The sequence below is a fragment of the Vombatus ursinus genome, unplaced genomic scaffold (assembly GCF_900497805.2).
Source record: "Vombatus ursinus unplaced genomic scaffold, bare-nosed wombat genome assembly UNPS02010284.1, whole genome shotgun sequence".
NCBI lineage: Eukaryota > Metazoa > Chordata > Mammalia > Diprotodontia > Vombatidae > Vombatus > Vombatus ursinus.
The window spans coordinates 19,195,828-19,216,155 of NW_020950062.1; positions in this window are offsets into that span (position 1 = coordinate 19,195,828).

Genomic DNA, 20,328 nt, shown 5'->3' on the forward strand with positions numbered 1-20,328 from the left:
GCCTCAGGAGCTACAGTAGTGATTAGTAGAGTTATATACCCATACACCTGGGTTATCTCTAGTGCTTTGAAAGAGAGTAAGCAGTATGGGATAAGGCTCCTACCCCTCTTTTTGACTCCCTATCTGAGGAACTCCATTATATATCAGCACAAGGGTAGATTGTGGAGAGTTATTCCAGAGAGTGAGAATAGGGGTTCATGCTAAGCCTGAGATCTGTATCTAATAGGTATAGCCTCAACTAAGAGAATGACAAGTACTGGGCATCTCACAGTCAGAAAGCAGGTATCTATCTGTATGTATGCATCAAGTATATTCATTTTGTCTGGCTGTGAGATACCTATCTCACTGATCTTTTAGCAAAGATTATGCAGGTGAGGAAATTGAGCTACAAGAAGGTCAAATAACTAGTCTAAGTTCTTGAACCTTTTATGTGGCAAAGCTGGGACTTCAATCTAGTACTTTCCACTATATCATGACACGTGTTTTTTAATTTTCACATATCTCTATAAGTATAAGTGGAATTCATTTCTTATCTAAAGTTTGAATCCAAAGTAATTAACCTGTAATAATGAGCTGCTAGCATTCAAAAAAATCACTTCCTATTTCTATCTTTTATTTTTTCTATAAAGCTATTTCCTCAGTATTTTATAATTTGACTATGTTCCTCACAATTAAGGCTTTGGAATCCAATGAAAGGTATCCCAACTAACCAGATGGACTTTGTAGCTTTCTTTTGAAATAAAATCAAACAGAACAAAACAAAGAAAAAAGCTAAAAGAATTATAATGAATCTAGTCCAAAAGATGTGGACCCACCTTGGCAGGCAGTATCCTTATGAAAAAAAATGCTTACTTTAAAGTTTATCTAAGTCCAAAATGAAAGTTTGATTTAATCAAATTAATAAGTATATAGCCAAAAACATCAATTTTGTCCATTTTGATTTTTAGCTAAATTACAAGGTACTGAAAGCTTGTCAGGTTTAAAGCTCTTCAGGGAAGAATTAAAGTCAGCAATGGCAAGATTATCATAAAGGCCTTTGCTTATAGAAGAATTACATAAAATTGAGGAAAAGATGGGTAAGAGTTCAACTTCTTTTATTTTCCTCTCTCATCGTGATCCAGCTTATTACTTGTTTTCCTGACTATGCATATTTGTTACAAGAAATTTCTTTTTCTTTCCTTCCCTCCACCCTCCTCCCATGGGGTGAGGGATAGAAGGGAGAAAAAACAGATTTATTTATTTTTTAATAGAGGGGAGGCACTAGAGATGTGGAATGTTACTTTTACTTTGAAATGAGGTCACTATATAATTAGTTTAATTTAACTCTAACTTTTTAAATGTTAAATGAGATTTGTTATATGAGATTTTGTTAAATGAGGTTTCTCATGAAGTAGATGTAATATGTTAATGTAACGTAAAAGTAAAACAAATAAATAATACTTTTAAAAAGAGATACAAAGCATTAGCACATTAAGAAGTGGAAAAATTTGCTATGAATAAATCAGCATTTATTAAGTCTTTACAATGTGACAGGCACCAGAATACAAATTTAAAGAAAATAAAATAGTATCTCTGCCCTCAATGAACTTATGCTCAATGAAGGAAGTAATGTGTATATATGTAAGTAAATACAAAACACCTTCAAGCTAAAAGTTACAAACTAATTTTGTGCCATACTAGTAGTTAGGGAAGATCCAGAAAAGATTTATTAGAGTAGTAGTACCTATAATTTTACAAATATTTGTGTGTATGTATATATGCATATATGTGTATATATAATTATATATGTATGTATATTACATAGGATTATAATTATTTCATTTTGACAGATATTTCACAGAATTTGAGTTGGAAGAAAGCCTGCAGGCCATTGAGTCCAACCCATTCTAGTAGAGCAGAGGTGCCAGAAACATGAACACATGTGGCCCATGACACACCTAAGTGTGGCCCAAATTAGATTAAAATGTAATTTAGAAATATTTAACAAAATCCATAAAAATACAATAAAACAGATGATATCACATTTTAAAACAGTCAATATGTAGTCCTCAGGTGTCATTATGTATGGCCTTGTGGTCCCTATTTCTATTTGAGTTTAACACAACTGTTGGAGAGGAATACATTCTCTAGCATTCTTAGCAAGTAGTCATAAAACTTCTATTTAAAGACCTCTGGTGAGGTAGGAATTTGTGACTTCCCAGGGCAATTCATTTCACTTTTTGCCTATTTTAATTGTTAAGTAGTTTTTCTTTACATCAAGTTCATGTACGCCTCTCTACATTTTCTATACATCCATGCTTATTCTGTCCCCTGGAGCCAACGAGAACAAATCCAATCCCTCTTCCCCATGTAGCTTTTCAAATATTTGAAAACAACCATTATGTCCTTGTTCAAGCTTCTCTTCTCCAGGCCAAAAAGCCTTCCTGAATGGTTCCTTACTATGTACACATTGCAAGTGATATCAGACAATTTAAAAAAAAGCAATATGTTACTAACTGGGAGCTATCCTCCCAAGAGAAAAAGATTTAGTAACACTAAATTAGTAAATAAGAACACTGTTATGTTTTTGGCATGACAATGGGTACCCAAAATATATAATAGAGACAATAAGTGGCCATCTATGTTAGATATAGAAGATGTCATAGGCTTATATGATTCATAGCTGGAAAGCACTAGATCAGCATTGGCTGAGGCAGCCAGGAAAGGCCACCTGGAGGAAACATCAATAAAGATCTTGTAAAATTAAAAGAGCTGACCAAGCAAAGTAGCAGAGCAACTAAGGCTGCATATCCTCTCTGTAAAAGGGATTATAAACTCTAAATTACAGTCACAGGAGTTCTGAATACTCTGGAAACTGCCCTCCCCAGTATGAACTTTTTATTCCAGATAAAATTATTATACGTTATTACCTAGAACTGTTTGAAGTTTGAGGGAAACAGATGTGTCCAAAAGGTACTTTGTCACAATGATTCATAAGATCATAGCTTTAGAGATGGAAAGGATCATAGTCATTAAATCCAACTTTATTTTGCAGATAAGGAAAATGAGACACACTGAAGTTAAATGACTTAAAGCAATTACACAGCTAGCAATTTGTAGAGCTGGGATTTGAACCCAGGTATTCTGATTCTAAATCCAGTGTACTTTCCACTTTATCACTCAGGAACTACCAGTAAAAGTGACATAGCATTAAGGACCAAGGACCTCACTTCCATAAAGTATAATAAGGCAGATTTTGCAGCGACCAGCAAAAAAAAATGTGATGTTTGTCATTATGCCACAACTGAGTAATTATCTATACTCAAAGTGGAGACTGGTCTCCCTTCTAGAGATGAAAATAAGAGGGGCTTGATGAGACTCTTTCCACCTCATCAGGGCTAATGGAATGTTCTTTTAAAGATAAAAGAAAGTCTTCAAGGTAAAGACAATAAAAAAAAGACTTGAAGAATAAAAAAAGCCCTATCTATGTCAGTAGAGTAGAGAAATGAATAATATGAAACTGAAGAAAACTGAAGAAAAAGGTAACCAGTGAACCATCAAACCATGTGACAAAACAAGCTCTTCTCATCAGGGTGGAAGGACCTGGATCTTGAAGGAGCAGCAGCTCTTGTTCTCTAAGAGACATTATGGAGATATGGGTGTCATCAGGACATAGCCCATTAGGATGAAGAAATAGAAAGAGAAGAAAGGAAGAATGGAAATAATAAAAAAGGGAGAAAAGAAAGATGAAGCATTTCTAAAATATATATATAGAACTGAGTCAAATTTGTAAAAATACAAGTCGCTCCCTAATTGATAAATGGTCAAAGGATATGAATAGGCAGTTTTCAGATGAAGAAATTAAAGTTATCTATAGTCAAATGAAAAAATGCTCTAAATCACTATTGATTAGAGAAATGAAAATCAAAACAATTCTGAGGTACCACATCATGACAAAACAGAAAAATGATAAATGCTGGCAAAGATGTGGGAAAATTGGAACACTAATGCATTGTTGGTGGAGTTGTGAAATGATCCAACCATTCTGGAAAGCAATTTGGAACTATACCCAAAGGGCTATAAAAAATGTGAATACCCTTTGACCCAGCAATACCACTTCTAGGTCTCTATCTCAAAGAGATCATCATACAAATGGGAAAAGGACCCACATGTACAAAAATATTTATAGCATTTCTTTTTGTTGTGACAAAGAATTGGAAATTAAGGGGATGCCCATCATTTGGGGAATGGCTGAGGAAGTTGTGGTATGTGAATGTAATGGAACATTATTGTGCTATAAGAAATGATGAACAGGCAGACTTCAGAAAAACTTGGAAAGACTTATATGAACTGAGGCCGAGTGAAGTGAGCAGAACTAGGAGAACACTGTAAACAGTAACAGTCAGTGCGATGACTAATTTTGTTAGACTCATCTCTTCTTAGCAATGCAAAGATACAAGACAACTCCAAAGGACTCATGATGGAGAATGCTGTCCACTTCCAGAAAAAACAAACAAATAAAAAACAAAAAAACAAACAAAAACATAAAAAAAAACCACTATGGAGTCTGAATGCCGATCAAAGCATATTATTTGCTTTCTCTCTTTTTTTCTTTTCTTTTGTTTATTTCTTCTTTCTCATGGTTTCTCCCATTGGTTCTATTTACCCTCTACAATATGACTAATGTGAAAATAGGTTCAATATCAATGTATATGTAGAACCTATATCAAAATGAATGTCCTCTTTGGGGGTGGAAGGGAGAGATAGGGAGAAAACTTGGAACTCAAAATTTTACGGAAGTGAATGTTGAAAACTAAAAATAAATAAATCAACTTAAAAATAGCTTTGCAAACAAAAAAGTAAGATGAAGAATGAGGAAAAGGAGGAAAAGAAAAGGAAAAGGAAGAGGAGTATGAGAAGTGGGGAAACAAATGAGGAGAAGAAGGAAAAAGAGGAGAAAAACAATTAGAAGAAGAAAAGGAGAAAGGAGTAGAAAAAAGAATAGTTGACATCTAGCACTTTAAAATTTATGAGTAACAAGTCATGTAAATTGGCTTTGCATACATTATCTCCTTATAGTTTCACAATAGCCTTATAAAGTAGGTGTTATAGAAGAAAAATGGCAAATTGCCATAATCAATTACTTCCTGGTGAGGGGTGCTGAAACAGCTATTTGCCGAACTGCAATGAAGAATAAAGAAATCTCAATCTTTGGACCTGCATATGTGACATGACAGAATATCTCTAAAAATCCATTGAAACAGATGAATGCTAATGACTTCTGCTGATTCACATGGGAACCAACTTTGCAGAAAGTATTTTTTTTAAGTGAAAAGAGCACTGTATTTGTGGTCATAGCATTTGAGTGTGAATGCTGGTTCTGCCACTTGCTAACTATATGACTTTGGGCAAGTCCTCAAACTGGTCCTCAGTTTCCTTATCTATGAAATAAAGGACTAGAACTTGTGGGTCCCTAAAGTTTCAGTGCTCTAAATTCTATGATCCTTTGAATCTAAAAATAGTTATTAAGAATGACGAAGTGCTGAGAAGTAGGAAATTGAAGGACACAGGTGTGTGTATGTGTGTGCATATTCAGCTATACCTGTAAAAGAGGAAGATCATGGAATATCATAGTCCAAAAGACAAAAGAGATAGGCTTTTAACCAATAATATCTTATCTAGCAAAATTGAATATAATAGTACAAAGCAAGAAAGAGTCTTTAATGAAATAGAGGAGTTGAAAGCAATCCTGGTTAAATAAAAAAAGACTAGATCTGAGTATAATTGTTAATTATACAAGATTTTTAAAAAGTAAATACAAATGATCTAAAGGAATGAAACAAACAAGGATGAAGTGTTAACAGTCTAATAGGGGAGATGACATGTGTCCTCTCAAAACTGTAATGTCATCAAAAATTTTAGAGAAAATCAAGAAAGAAAGTTTGGGAGTGGTGGCTGGTCTTGAAAAGAGAAAAGACGGGGTGGAAAATGAATACACTAGGAAGAAAAGAGTAGCAAGCATGATGGAATTTATCTTACATAATCAATGTAGAAGTAGACAATACAAATAAGGAGCAAGACATGTGAATGACAATTAAAGAGGGACAGGGGAACAGACCAGAGCAATGAGGTGGCTCAGTGAATGGAGTTCCAGGCCTGGAGCCAGGAAGACTCATCTAGCGAGTTCAAATCTGGTCTCAAACATTCACTAGTTGTGTGACCCTTGGCAAGTCACTTAACCCTATTTCCCTCATCTGTAAAATGAGCTGAAGAAGGAAATAACAAACCACCCCAGTATCTTTGCCAAGAGTATCCTAAATGAGGTCACAAAGAGTTGGATGTAACTAAAATACAGCAATAACAACAACAAAGGGGAGCAGAAGTAAATTTCACGAAACCTATAACAAAAGTACTAAGCACATTCCTCTTATTCTTAGTAAATGGGACAGAAAGCAAAGAAAGGAAAAAAAGTAAGCAAATAGTATGGAGGAAAATACTAGATTAATGATCATAACTGTGACTGTCAATGAAACAACTCACCCATAAAATGGAAGACAGCAGAATGGATAAAAAAGAAAAATCCAACAATATTTTATTTATAAGAAATACTTGATTAGTAAATATTCACACAAAGCTAAATAAGGGGCTAGAGAAAAGTCCAGTATGCTGCAATTGCACTCACAAAATTAGGGATAACAGTCATGGTTTCAGACAAAGCAACAAAAACAAAAGCAAAAACAAGAAAAATGTTAAGGTCTGGGGGAAAATATTTAAAGTTAAACATTATAATCAGCTGGTTATTACTGAATAGGAATAAATGAATTATGCACATACACACACATATGAATGTAATAGAATACTATTGTACTATAAGAAATCGTGAAAGGGTTGATTTCAAAGAAATGTTGGAAGACTTCTATGAATTAATGTAAAGTGAAGTAAGTAGAAGTCAGAGAACATTTTTATACAATAACAATAACATTCTAAGGGTGATAAATTTTGAAAGATTTCAAAACTCTGATCGACACAATGACCAAATAAGGTTTCAAAAGACTGATGCTGAAGCATGATCCTCACGTGCTGACAGAGAAGTGATGAATTCAGGGTGAACAATGACACATATTTTTGGTCATATCCAATTTGGAAATATGTTTTGCTTGACTATGCATATTTGTTACAAAGGTTTTGTTTTTCTTATTTGTTTCATTGAGGTAAGGGAGATAGGAGGAGAAGAAAATAGATTTTTCTCAATTAAAAAATGAAATGAAATTTTTAAAAAAGAATAAAAGAAGTGATATAAAATGAATACAAGTAAGAAGAATAAGAAAGTTTTTAATCCCTCCTTAAGACTTTCACAGTGCCCCCCCTTTTATTCTCTAAGCTGAGAGCTTTGCTTTATATTTCAATGAAAAAATTGATACCATTTCCAGAGAATTCTCCATACCTTCTGATCTCACATAAATAGTTCAGGCAAGATGAGATGTCTTGCTACACTATCTCCTCCTTCACTTCTATGAAGGGGTGCTAGCCTTTCTCCTTGACAAGGAGTTTAAATCCCTATGAAGCAACCTTGATCACCCTCCCTCCCATCTTCACCAACAGATTGTCCCCACTACCATCCTCACTACTGACTACTTCCCTGTTGCCTACATGCCTGTTTTCTTTATCCTTTAAAAACTGTCACTTGATCTAACTATTCCCTCTCTTACATACATATTTTGTCTCCCTTTCATGGTTAAAATCCTTGACAAAGCTGTTTTCACTAGATGCCTCTCTTTTCATGTCCCAGATAGATCTAAATTCAGCATGTCCAAAGCAGAACTCACTACCTTTCCCTCCACATCCTCCCCTCTTCCAAACTTTTGTATTATTGTCAAAGGCATCACCATGCCCCCCTGCATTCCAAGTTCAAAGCCTCAGTGTTTCATACTCAACTTCTTAGTCACATTAATACCATATGTCTAAACTGTTTTCAAATCTTTTCATTTCTACCTTCCAACTTCTCTCTTATATACTTCCTCTTTCCCATTAACACTACTGTTACCCTGGTGAAGGCTCTCATTCTTGGACTCTGCTTGGTCTCCCTGCCACAGCTATCTTCCCCTCTCTAATCTACCTTCCATTCTGTGGTCAAAGTAATCTTCCCAAAGCATAGGTCTGATTATGCCATCACCCTACTCCAGACCTGCATAACTTGGCAGTAGGTAGGGGCCAAAATTAAAATAGGCTAAACTTATTCAGGCCACGGATAGGTTTTTAGTGGCTCACTTTCCAAGTAAAGGTATAATTAATGATTAAGCTATTTTGCAAATAAACTATGTTTTTAAAAAGGGAAATTTCAGTTAATATCAATTAATTATACTTATTACTTAAGATTTTTATTTATCATGAAATCACATTAATGTTAAAAAAAATTGCTTTGCTAAATGGTATAAATTTTAATACATTTTTCAGTTTTTCTTACTGTTAACATTTAGCTAATGGATGTATTACACTTCTTATCAGCAATCAGTTTAACCTACTCTGGAATCGTGTTTGAAATCGATTTCTTCAGAAATCTGAAAACAAACTTGAGTAGCTGCCTCATTTTCTGAGTTTACTTTCTTGAAAAACCATTGTTCTCCACTGAGCTTTTACAACAATTTGGATGCTTTAATTTGTTTTTCATTGTTGTCCAATTTGCTTAAGTCAGGATGTTTTGATTTGATATGGTGATGAAGATTGTATTCCTGTGGAATGGCTATTACTTCTCAACAAACAAGGCACAATATTTTGTCTCTTGTGTAAGTAAACATATATCTATTGGTTCACTCCCTATTAAACACTTTATCTTCTGATTCACTCTTCTATTTCTTATCACCCATCTTCCAAAGTCACATCCAAAATTTTAATGTTAGGACCAAAAAGTCTCCACAGAAATTGCTCACATAAAAAGAAATACTGAACTGAGTGTCTGATCTTGGAGAGAGCACCAGACACTCATGTAACTTGGAGGGTGACCACTCAGCAAGGGAGGGGAAGAAGCCCTCACATTGTTGCTGCTGATCGCAAGGAGGGCGTCAACTGTGTTGGCACGTGGCTGTACTTTGTCCCTGTTCAACACCAGTAATAACCAAAAACACAGCGAAAAGATACGACTCTTGCTCCTCTCAGACTAGAGACAGACTGATGATGGTTGGTTGCCACAGTACATGTGACAAACAGGAGAGAATACGCAGTGGCAACCCATCTGCCAAGTTCCTTGATGGGCACAATAGTGACTAGTGGAAGATGGATTAAGCACTGTGAGGACAAAACACTCTTTACATCTTTACTTTCTTTTATATCCTCTACATTTTTCAAGGGCTATCTGAAATCCTTTGGCAGGCCACAGGGCCATTTGTTGTGCAGACCTGTCCTACTCAATAAACTCTATGGTTCCTTATTACCTCTAACATTAAAATTTTAAATTCTGATTGTCATTTAAAGCTCTTCAAAACCTGTCTCCTTCCCACCCATTCAGTCTCTTTATACTTTACTCCCTGCCACAAATTCTATGAGCCAGCAGCATTGGCCTTCTTGCTATTCTTTTCACAAGACAATCCATTTCCCATCTCCATGTCTTTTCACTGGCTTTTCCCTATTTGTGGAATTTCTTACTCCTCACCTCCATATCTTACTACATGCCTTTCCTCTGAGATAATCTTTTATTTACACTGCATAATATATCTCATATGCACACTTTGCTCATGTTGCTTTTCCTGGTGGAATGTGAATGCCTTAAGGTCAAAGATCATGTCTTGCCTTTCTTTGAAGTCTCAGACTTCAGTATGTAACAGAGCAAGTGGTTAATAAGTATTTGTTGACTGACTGACAGATAAGGAAAGGAAAAGGGGGCAGGATCGCAGGCTCTAGAGTTATAAATAGAATTGAGTGAAAGAAGTTTTATCTATGGGTGCTGACATTGAGACGATGCTTATATCATAATTAATTCTTCAACAGCATAGAAACAATGTGGCTTAGCATCTAAATTAATGAGTAATTAACAACAATAGTAAATAGCCAGATGGTGTGCTTCATTATATAGGCCACTATGCCCCAGGTGGGTCTCTCCCTAAAATGGCCTCATTATGATTCCTCCTTTCCACATGTTTGCTTCTCCAGCAATGTTGTTCCTGAGTACCAACCCATGGAAGTTTCTCTGAGATCTTAATTAATTTCATTGGTCCCACATGCAAAAGTAATTAGATATGGCTGTAGTGTGGCCAGTTGTTCCTTGATTGGAAAGGACAGGCTATGTGTATTACTGAACTAAAAGAACTCTAAGTCAATATGAAAGTATGAAAGACAGTGCCTGAGTCTTGTTGAAAACATTTCAATCTCACAGAACAATAGTATATTGATACTGCACAAATTCAGTAAGTTGTTGTTTTTGTTGTTGTTTGGTCATTTTTCAATCATATATATGACTCTTCATGGCCTCATTTGGGATTTTCTTAGCAAAGATACTAGAGTGGTTTGCTCTTTTTTTCTTGAGCCCATTTTACAGATGAAGAAACTAAGGCAAACAGGGTAAAATGACTTGCTCAGGGTTATATTGCTAGCAAGTGTCTGAGGCCAGATTTAAACTCAGGAAGATAACTCTTGGTGATTCCAGGCCTGATACTCTATCCACTAGACCATCTAGCATTGAGCAAGGCATGGAGCTTGGTGCTAGAAATACAATACAAAGGAAAAGAAAGACAATCACTGCCCTCAATGAGCTTACATTCCAATGGGGCAATGGAAAATGGACTGGGAAAACGTGTGCAGCCATTGTAGCTTGAGTACAACTTTTGATGCTTCTTGGGAAACCACAAGGATGAAAAGAATTATTGGTGCAAATGCATTGGATACATCCGTATCCTCTGAAGAAATTATTTCTTTCCTTTCTTTGTTCTTTGACTACCACTTTGAATATCTCTGTAATACTGTAAAGTGTATCATTGTAAGTGGGGTGTGGGTCTTATTGTATGTATTAAGGTACACTAGGTAAGTATCCTCCATCATGTGACATGGACAATGCAAAGCTATGCTTCTAGGAGCAAAAAACACAGGCCCACATATAGCAGAATGATAGAATTGTAGAATTATAGAACTAAGAAGAAATTCAGAACCCCTCAGTTCCAGGCTTCCTATAATACAATAGAAGATGAAGGCAGCAAGAGTCAATTTGGTGTGTTTCTCATGGGCTATTTTCTTAGATGTATATGTATTTTTACTTCATTCTGTATTCACTGCAATTATGTCTTTCTCATGCATTATAACGATTTTAAATTAAATTTGTAAAGCTCCGCTCATTTGCTATTCCTAGTACATTGTAAACAGACTCATTGTGAGCTATGCTATATTTCTGGCAATAAATTGAAGCTTTTCAAAAGGTGATGTTACATAGGAGCAGCTGTAGATCCTGCTGGTAAATTGGAATTAGATACAAAAATAAGATTGTAATTAACTTTGGAACTGAAAAGCTATGAAAACTCTTTAGAAAATCAGTTGTGTGAAAGGCATGCTTTCTTTGCCAACATTACAGAAAGAAGACATTTGGTTTCTGTCTGATGGGTATAATATTTTCAAGATACTAGGAATCTTTGAAAAAATGTTATTTGTAATTCATATTGGTAGAAAAAGCATGCTTAGCTAAAGAAACACATGTTTTAAAAACTTTCATTTTGAAAGGTGCAAATTACATGCAAAATGTGTAATTGAGTTTAAATATGCCCTAGAATAGCAAATATTTAATAGGACTATAATTTCTATTATATAGTGGTTTTCACATATCATATACCATAACTATACAATATATTTCTATCTAAATCATAAATAATAATAAAAAATAATATCTATTTCAAATATTATTCATATCATATCTTCATCATATATCTATCATATATATCTAGATGTTTATGTGTATATGTGTGTTTATATATAAAGTGTATACATATATGACACAGGAAATATCAATTGATATTGATATCTATACAGATATAGATCCTACTACAGTGTTGGACTTTGAGTCAAGAAGCTTTTAATCCAAATACTGCCTTTGACACTTATTAGCTCTGTGACCATGGGCAAGTCATTTTACTTCTTTAAACCTCAATTCCCATAAACATTCCAATCTTTGTTATCTTAGCCATAGAAACAAAAACTCCCTTGATTTTATAGCCCAAGTTACCCTAAGCACAGATAGACGCTAAAAATGCTCATTAAATGGATTAATACAAAACAAAGAATCAACAGAAAAAGTAAGACTATTTAGAAGGTATTCACCTTGTTTATTCCTCACTTTCAGATATTTCTTTGCCATTGTACAATAACATATTTGTCTGCGTATCTGAATATATTACAAAATTCACTTCTATTTATCCTTTCAAAATTTGTTACTTCTTTCCTCCACATGTGATTCAATAGGTATCAAAGTTATGCAGTCAGTAGGCATTCAGTGGTCAGCTAAGGGAGATTTTATAATGTTGATATGATGACTTCATAGGATACAATGAGAAAAGCCCTAAATTTGGACTCAGAAGAATTCTGACTCTGATACTAACAAACAGTATGACCATGGGGAAATTACTTAATATTAGTAAACTTCATTTGGTTCATCTGTTAAATGGGTTGATATTACATGTGTGACATGGTGGTTGTGCTTATTAGTGTGGAATGTGGAGATTTAATTAGCCATTCACTCTTATAACAATTAGCTCCTTTTTTTTAACTTGGGGACCAGGTGGACCCCCTCTTAGTTCTGATGGAGAATGGGATTCGAGCTGGACCCCTAAAAGGACCCCAAGAAAGAGCAAACCACTCCAGTATCTTTGCTAAGAAAACACTAAATGAGGTCACAAAGAGTCAGACACTACTGAAACAACTGAACAACAAGCACCTACTATGGATGTAACTATATGTAACTAGAGTTGCAAATAAGAAAAAGAGACAGTCCCTGCCCTTAAGGAATTTACAATCTAATGGGGAAGACCAAGTATAATACGAAATTACAAGGGCCATGGGAGTGCCAGAAGGTGCACAGCTCAGGGGCATAAATTGAAGCTAGAACCAAGCAAAGCAGTGAAATAAAGAGCTATCTGGAAAATCCGGACCCTTGAATGAAGGGAGGGCTTTGGGAAGAGCTTAGTACTCTTCCTACTAGCTCTCTAGTCAGAAGAGAAATTAAGCAGCTGAGAGTGCTGAGCAAGTATTGAATATCAAAGCTGAATCAGTCCCCATGATGATAAGATTTCACAAGCTTATCCTGGGGGAAGCAGGATGTTCATTGAGGCAAAAATGAGCAAAGCAGCTGATGGGAAATGAAGAGTTTCTTGTTGTTGTTGTTGAGTCATTTTGAGATGTGCTAGACTCTTTATGACCCCATTTGGGGTTTCCTTAGCAAAGATACTGGAGTGGTTTGCCATTTCCTCCTCCAATGGATTTTTTTTTTTTCTTTTTCTTTTCTTTTTTTTTTTGCCAAAACTCTATGACCTATCTGTCTTCAGGAACCCTAAGAAGCCTTAGTTCTTAGTTTCATTGAGCTACATAAGCCCCTACCTCATGACAAGACAGAGATCCTGGGGTGCCCTTCTCTCCCTGCCCAGGCAATTCAGAGCACTCAGTAAAAGGAAGATTTGTGAGAGGGAGGGGGAAGAGAGGTTTATTGCTTTGCCCTCAGTTCTCTAATCAGAGGGGAGGGGCTACTGAGGGTGCTAAGAAGGTGTTTAGTATCAATTATCCAAAAATTCATATTCAGAAAGTGTGTTAGAGTTCTCATAGGCAGAATCATTTGCTTTTTATGATATATGTTAGTCACCTGTTTGATAACTTGCAAGCATTGTGTATGTATTATGGATATAGTACAGTATTTTGTTAGTTATGTTTGACCATATGATCAAAATTATAAGTTGTAATGTGTTTGGTGCATAGTAGAAGCTTAATAAATGATAGTTGACTAATTTTAACACATCATATTGCAGCAAATGAAATAATTTTGAGAGACAAAGTTTTTGGGTAAATTATAATCAGTTTTATCAACCATGGCCAACAGAGTGGCAAAAATGCTGACAAAATATAAGACTAGCAAATGCAAATTATATTTTCTTTGTTCAACATTTTTACCTGAATTGAAAAGTTTGTTTTCTATTCTAACAATTTTTTTTTCATCTGTTGGGAGACTATGTTAAAAAGTGGTGATAAGCTATTATTTAAATAATTTTAACAATTACACGCCTATATGTGCCATTTTTTTCCAAAAATACATTATGTCTTTTAAAAAAATAAAGGCTAATATCTACCCCATCAGAGATTGGAATGAATCTCCATTGCTCAAGAGGAGTGAATATTTCATTCTTATTTTAGCAAGCTTCTATCTCTTCAAGGTAATGGGTTGTAGCAATATTAACAAGAAACAATGCCTGGAAAGAAAAAAAAACTATGTTTAAAATGGGGAAATTACCAAAATGATAGCAGAAGTTTGGATGTAATGTCAGAAAAATAAATAAAGGCTGCGTGAAACTGTTGAAAAAAATGGGTTAAATCATTAAAACAGCAATTGCACAAATATTATTTATATTTTGAATGTTATCATTAGTCTTTTATTACTCTGACTCAAGGCTAGAACTTTAGGAAGGCACATTTCTGTTAATCATGATGAAAACATTTTTAACTGTTATAGTTGTACAAGAAATGAAATAGGCTATTTTGAGTGAGAGTGAGTTTGTCATGATGGTGTCTAAATGGTTTTTAGATATGATGTTGCAGATGGAACTTATGATAACTTTCAAATTAACAAACATTTAGTCATCTCTTACCATGTGCAAGGCATTGTTTTAGGCCATACCTGCCCTCTAGGAGCTTACATTCTAAAGGGGGGATATAGCACCAACATCAGGGGGATAAATATGTAGTGATTAAACTATAATAGATAACCTCTGAATTCTCATTCAACTCTATTATTCTATCATTTCTCTGTCCATATATGTCTGTGCTTTGACAGTCTTTTAAATAGCTGAAGATGCTACCAGGTTCCCTTTAAATCTTTTATAATTCAGGTTAAACTCCTAGTTCCATTCTTTGTATGGAAAAATTTCTAATTCCCTCATTATTTTGGCTGCTCTTTTTTGGACATTTTCTTTCTATTATGCCACAGGAAACTTAAAAGTTGATTGACCAGAATCCTAGATGATGTTGTTGGCAGCAGAGCCTAAAAATAAATACTTAGTGAATGAAAGGTGTTTGTTATGGATCATTGTTCAAAACACATAAACATTTTGTCTACTGATTTTCCTCCTACTTCTCTAACCTGTCTCTTTATTATATTTTTCACTGGCCCCTCCTTTAGTTCTCAGATCTTAGTGTGAACTCTTTTTTTTTAATTCACTATGCTGTCATAGAATCACACACTGGGATAATAATAATGGAGTATTACTAAGGATAAAAACTCACATTTTGTATATTTCTTTCCAGTTTGTCTTCCCTGTTGCCTCATTGTGGCATGGAGATGATTTTGAGCTCTCCAAGGCTATGCCAGTGAGGGGCAAGTGCTGGCAGATGCTATGGAGTTGGAGAGGCTGAGAGAATAGATTCTGTGACCAGTGTATTTCTTGTCTGAGGACCACTCTGTGTAAGTTTAGAGAGGAGTATCAACAACACTTGGCTACCAGGCAATAATACTTGTGAATAGCAACTCATGAATATTAGCTATTAAAACATAGAGGGGTTACCATCTGAGTTAGGAAGGGAACTACCAATGAAATTGTGGATCACTGAAGTTTACAAATATTGTTTTTATTGTCATTATCATTACTACTACTAAACTACTACTGCTGCTGCTGCTACTATTACAACCACCATTATTACCACCACTAATACCACCACTACCAACACCACAGCTACCACCACCATCACCACTACCATTACTCCTACTGCTGTTGCCACCACCACCACCATTAGTACTATAATTACTATTACTCCTATTGCTGCTGCCATTATCACCACCATTATTACTACTACTACTACTACTACTATACTACTGCTACTGCTGCTGCTGCTGCTGCTGCTGCTGCTACTACTACTACTACTACTACTACAATACAGAGAGAGTTTTCTTTATAATAGCTCTATGAAGTAGGTAAATAAAGCCCTTTCAGACAGCTTTGGTTGATCTATGGATACTTTCAAATGGTAATGTGTTTTCTGTGTTCAGAAGTTTTATTGTATTATTTCTTGCATTTTGGTATTCGGGTTTTTTTTTACTTGTGTTCTGTGAGATATATAATTCTTCATTTCTCTATGAATTCTGTTTTTTTTTTTAGATCAATGTTTGGTTTGTATGTAGGGCATGTTTTCTTTTAATGTTATTATTTTTTGTTTCTCTTCTTTCAGATTTTCCTTCACTTCTGTGTATTTACATTCCCAATCAGTTGTCCTCTGTCTCTTTTTTATTCTTTGATGAGATTTGCCACCATAGATTCAAAGGTTTCTATTCTGCCAATTCTTTTTACTGTACAGTTCATAAATTCTGCTTCCATAATTCAATTTCTGTTTTTAAATATTCATGAACAGTATGTTATATATAACTCCATGTTCTCCTAAAAAAAGATACAGGGTCCTCCTCTTGTTGAATTATTTTTCTTTGTTTTCCAGGATTTATTCATAAATGCCTGAAGTTATTTACTAGCTCTGGAGGCCACATTTCCTTCTGCTCTTATTTTTTTTCCCTGTTGGTTTGTCTACTTATGTTCAAGGCCTTTGAGTTTTCTTCATCCTGAGATATTTGGTAATTCTGGTCCTCCCCAACTCCTTTTATTTTTTCTAAATGTTCCCTTTCTGACTCTCTCCACTCTGATAATGGTTTCCTTGGAAGCTGGATCTCAAAGTGCCAGTTGCTCATATGCTGGGGAAGTTCACAGTTTACTAGCCTAGTTCAATGCCCCAAGTAACTTGTGTAGGTACAGAAATAGCTCTAGATAGATGCTCCCTCTAGCCCAGTGGAATGCTACATAGGCCTCCAAACATGGTGACCTGCCCTGTTCTCACTGTTCCTCAGTTCTATGATCCATCAGTTGAGATTGCTGCCAAGTTGGTGTTATGCAGCCTGGGTCAACTTCTGCCATCTAGAATTTAGATTTCCAAAGCACTGGGAAGGGATGAGGTGAGGAGAAAATGTAAAGCTGATCTCTATTACAACTCAGATATATGTCCTGTTCCCTTTGTTTTTCTGCTTTCCTGCAGAGATCTTTTATAGCAGAGAATGCTGCCATCATGCTCACTATCACAACTTCAGCAAATTTCTACAGTTTAGAGTTTAGATCAACATGGCAATAGAAAGGGAGTAGGGATGGTCAGGATGTAATGTGTTTTGTTTCAAGCCTGTGGGTCAGGTCAGTGAGTATAGTCTTGTTGCTGGAAATGTGGTAGGTAGTGGGCAGTGAGGGTGCTGAGTAATCAGGAGTAAGACATTGGTTCATTGAGATTTTTACCTTCTATTGAGTTCTTAATGTCCTAGACTATAGAAATCTGAAATTGCTTTATCTTTGGTGTATATTTTTTGTTTTAGAAAGGGTTGAGAATTGCAAGATCAGAGAATCAGAGAATTGCAAGAATCAGAGAAAATGTCTAGTCCTCCATCTTGTTGGTCATGTGACATGGAGTCACCTCTTGACTTCCTATTCAGTACTTCTTTCACTAGACCAAACCTTCCAAAGAAACAATTCATAGCAAACTAGCTAGTATAGGAGTGAGAACACACATTATTTGAATTAACACTTCCTGAGTTTTATCTTAGGATTTGACAAAAACCTTGATCATGTGTCTAAAATCAAGTAAAATGAAGAAACTAAAGCCCTAAAGGTTGAATGATTTGCCTTAGGTCATATATCCAGTAAATTCTAGGGCTAAGACTTGAACCTAGGTCTCCAGATTCCAAATTTGTTGTTCTTCATACCACCCCAAATACATAATATACCACTAGCAAGTTATTTAAGCATTTTAAAAAATCTAGTGTTCTATGGATTTTGTCCCTTCCCAAATCCAGAAGTTTTATTTCTTTTTGCTTTTGCATATGACAAGCCAGATTATTTCAAAGCCTAAATCTGTTTCTGATCCCATGGTGACTGGATTCACTACAAATTTATGTTACTTAATCTAAACTGAGCCCAAACAGTGGGCCTTTTACACATCCCTGATCAATTCATTATCCCACTCACCACAGGCTTTTCCAAACCTTTTCATCCTCACTCAAGCTCCTCTTGGATCATCTTTCTCCCTCCCTATCAATTGAGAAGTTTCTTTCATATTTCACTAGAAAAATAAATGAGCCAATTAGTCTAGAAAGCCTTCTTATTTCCTCCTCCTCAGTTCACATCACTCAAATGTCTTCTGCTACTAACTCCTTCACTGCTGCCTCATATAAAGAGGTGGGCCTTCTCTTTGCCAAGGTTAATCCATTTACATACAGTAGTGATTCTATCCAATCCCATTTTCTCCAGCAGATTGCTCCCTCTCATTCCTACTCCCTCACTAAGCTTCAGTCATTTCTTATATAATCCCTATTGACTACAAATGTACCCATGTTTCCACTATCCTCAGAAAACCTTCCGTCCATCCCTGCTAACTATCATCCTATATATCTCTTCCCTTTGGGGGTTAAACTCCTTAAGAAAGCCATCTATAATATAAGTCTCCACTTCCTTCTCTTCCACTCTCATTATAACTCTGCAGTTTGGCTTCCAATCTCATCATTCAATAGGAACTACTCTCTCCAAAGTTACCAATGATCTTTTCATTAACAAATCTAATGACTTTTTAATCAATCCTTAATGTCTTTAACTTGTCCACATCCTATGACACTGTTGATCATCCTCTTCTCCTTGATACTCTCTTCTTTTTGATTTTCATTACACTAATCTCTGCTAGTTCTCCTCTTACCTGTCTGACTTCTCCTTCTCAGTTGCCTTTGCTGGATGTTCAAGTCATGACTCTTAACTGTGGAGTATATGCTCTGGGTCCTCTTTTCTTCTCTCTCTACACTATTTCACTTGGTTATCTCATCAGCTCCCATATAGTCAATAAGTATCTTTATGCTGATCTACTTATCCAACCCTAATGTCTCTCCTGGCTTCCAGTCTCTCATCTACAACTGCCTACTTGACATCTCAAACTGGATGTCCTATAGAGATTTTTCAACTCATTATATCCAAAATTGAATTCATTCTATTTCTTCTTTTCATAAGTCTACTCCATGACACTTTCTACTATAACACACAGCTTCTAAACACCAGTACACACACATAAACTCACATACACACACACCATTTTCATTTACTTGATGCCATAGGTATCCATAATTATTGAAAGAGGTATTGACAACCAAAGTGCTTGCTCCTAAGGGACATGCCCTCTTCTAGGTTGCCAAAATGCTTGTTCCCTTTTGCCTTATTCTTTGACTCATTTAAAATAATAATTAATAACAATAACTAGAATTTACATAGCACTTTATGATTTGCAAAATATTTTACATAACCTTAGCAAATTTGAGTTTCGCAACAACCCTGCAAAGTGGGTCATATTATTATACCCATTTTAAAAATGGGGAAAACTGAGGCTGAGAAAGGATAAGTGACTTATGCAGTCACACATTCAAATCAGTATTTGAGTCAGAATTTGAGCTCAGGTCTTTCTGATTTGACTCCAAGTCCAGCACTCTATGTACCGTACCACCTAGATGTCCAACCTAATATAGAAAGATAGGAAGTACAATCTCAAACCAGGATTTGGGTCAAATTTGTATTTTAGAGTCACAGAGTCATAGAATATCAATCAGTATTGGATAGGGCCTCAGAGATCATCAAGTCCAACCCACACCTGAACAAGAATCTCTCCACAACATACCCAACAAATGGTCATTCAATCTTTGCTGAATGCCCTCTAATGAAGGGAAACCCACTGACTCCCAAGGCATCCTGCAACATTTTTGGAAAGTTAAAATGGTTAAGAAAGTTTTTTTTTAATTTAATTCCTAAATCTACTTTTCTTCAACTTTCATTCATTTCTCCTAGTTCCGACCTATAGGATCAAAGAACAAATCTGAGCCTTCTTCCAAAGGAAATATTTGAATCATTCAATCAATCAATAAGCTTTTATTAAATGTCTATTATGTACCAAGCACTATGTTAGGCACTAGAGATACAAAAACTAAAGTAGTCCTTTTTCTTGACAAGCTTGCAGCTTAGCTGGAGTCATCTATGCATACGTAGGTATAGGTATATACAAAATAGACATAGATACAAAGCAAGTTGAGAGCAGGGAGGCAATGGAGTTGGGTAGACCAGGAATGATTTC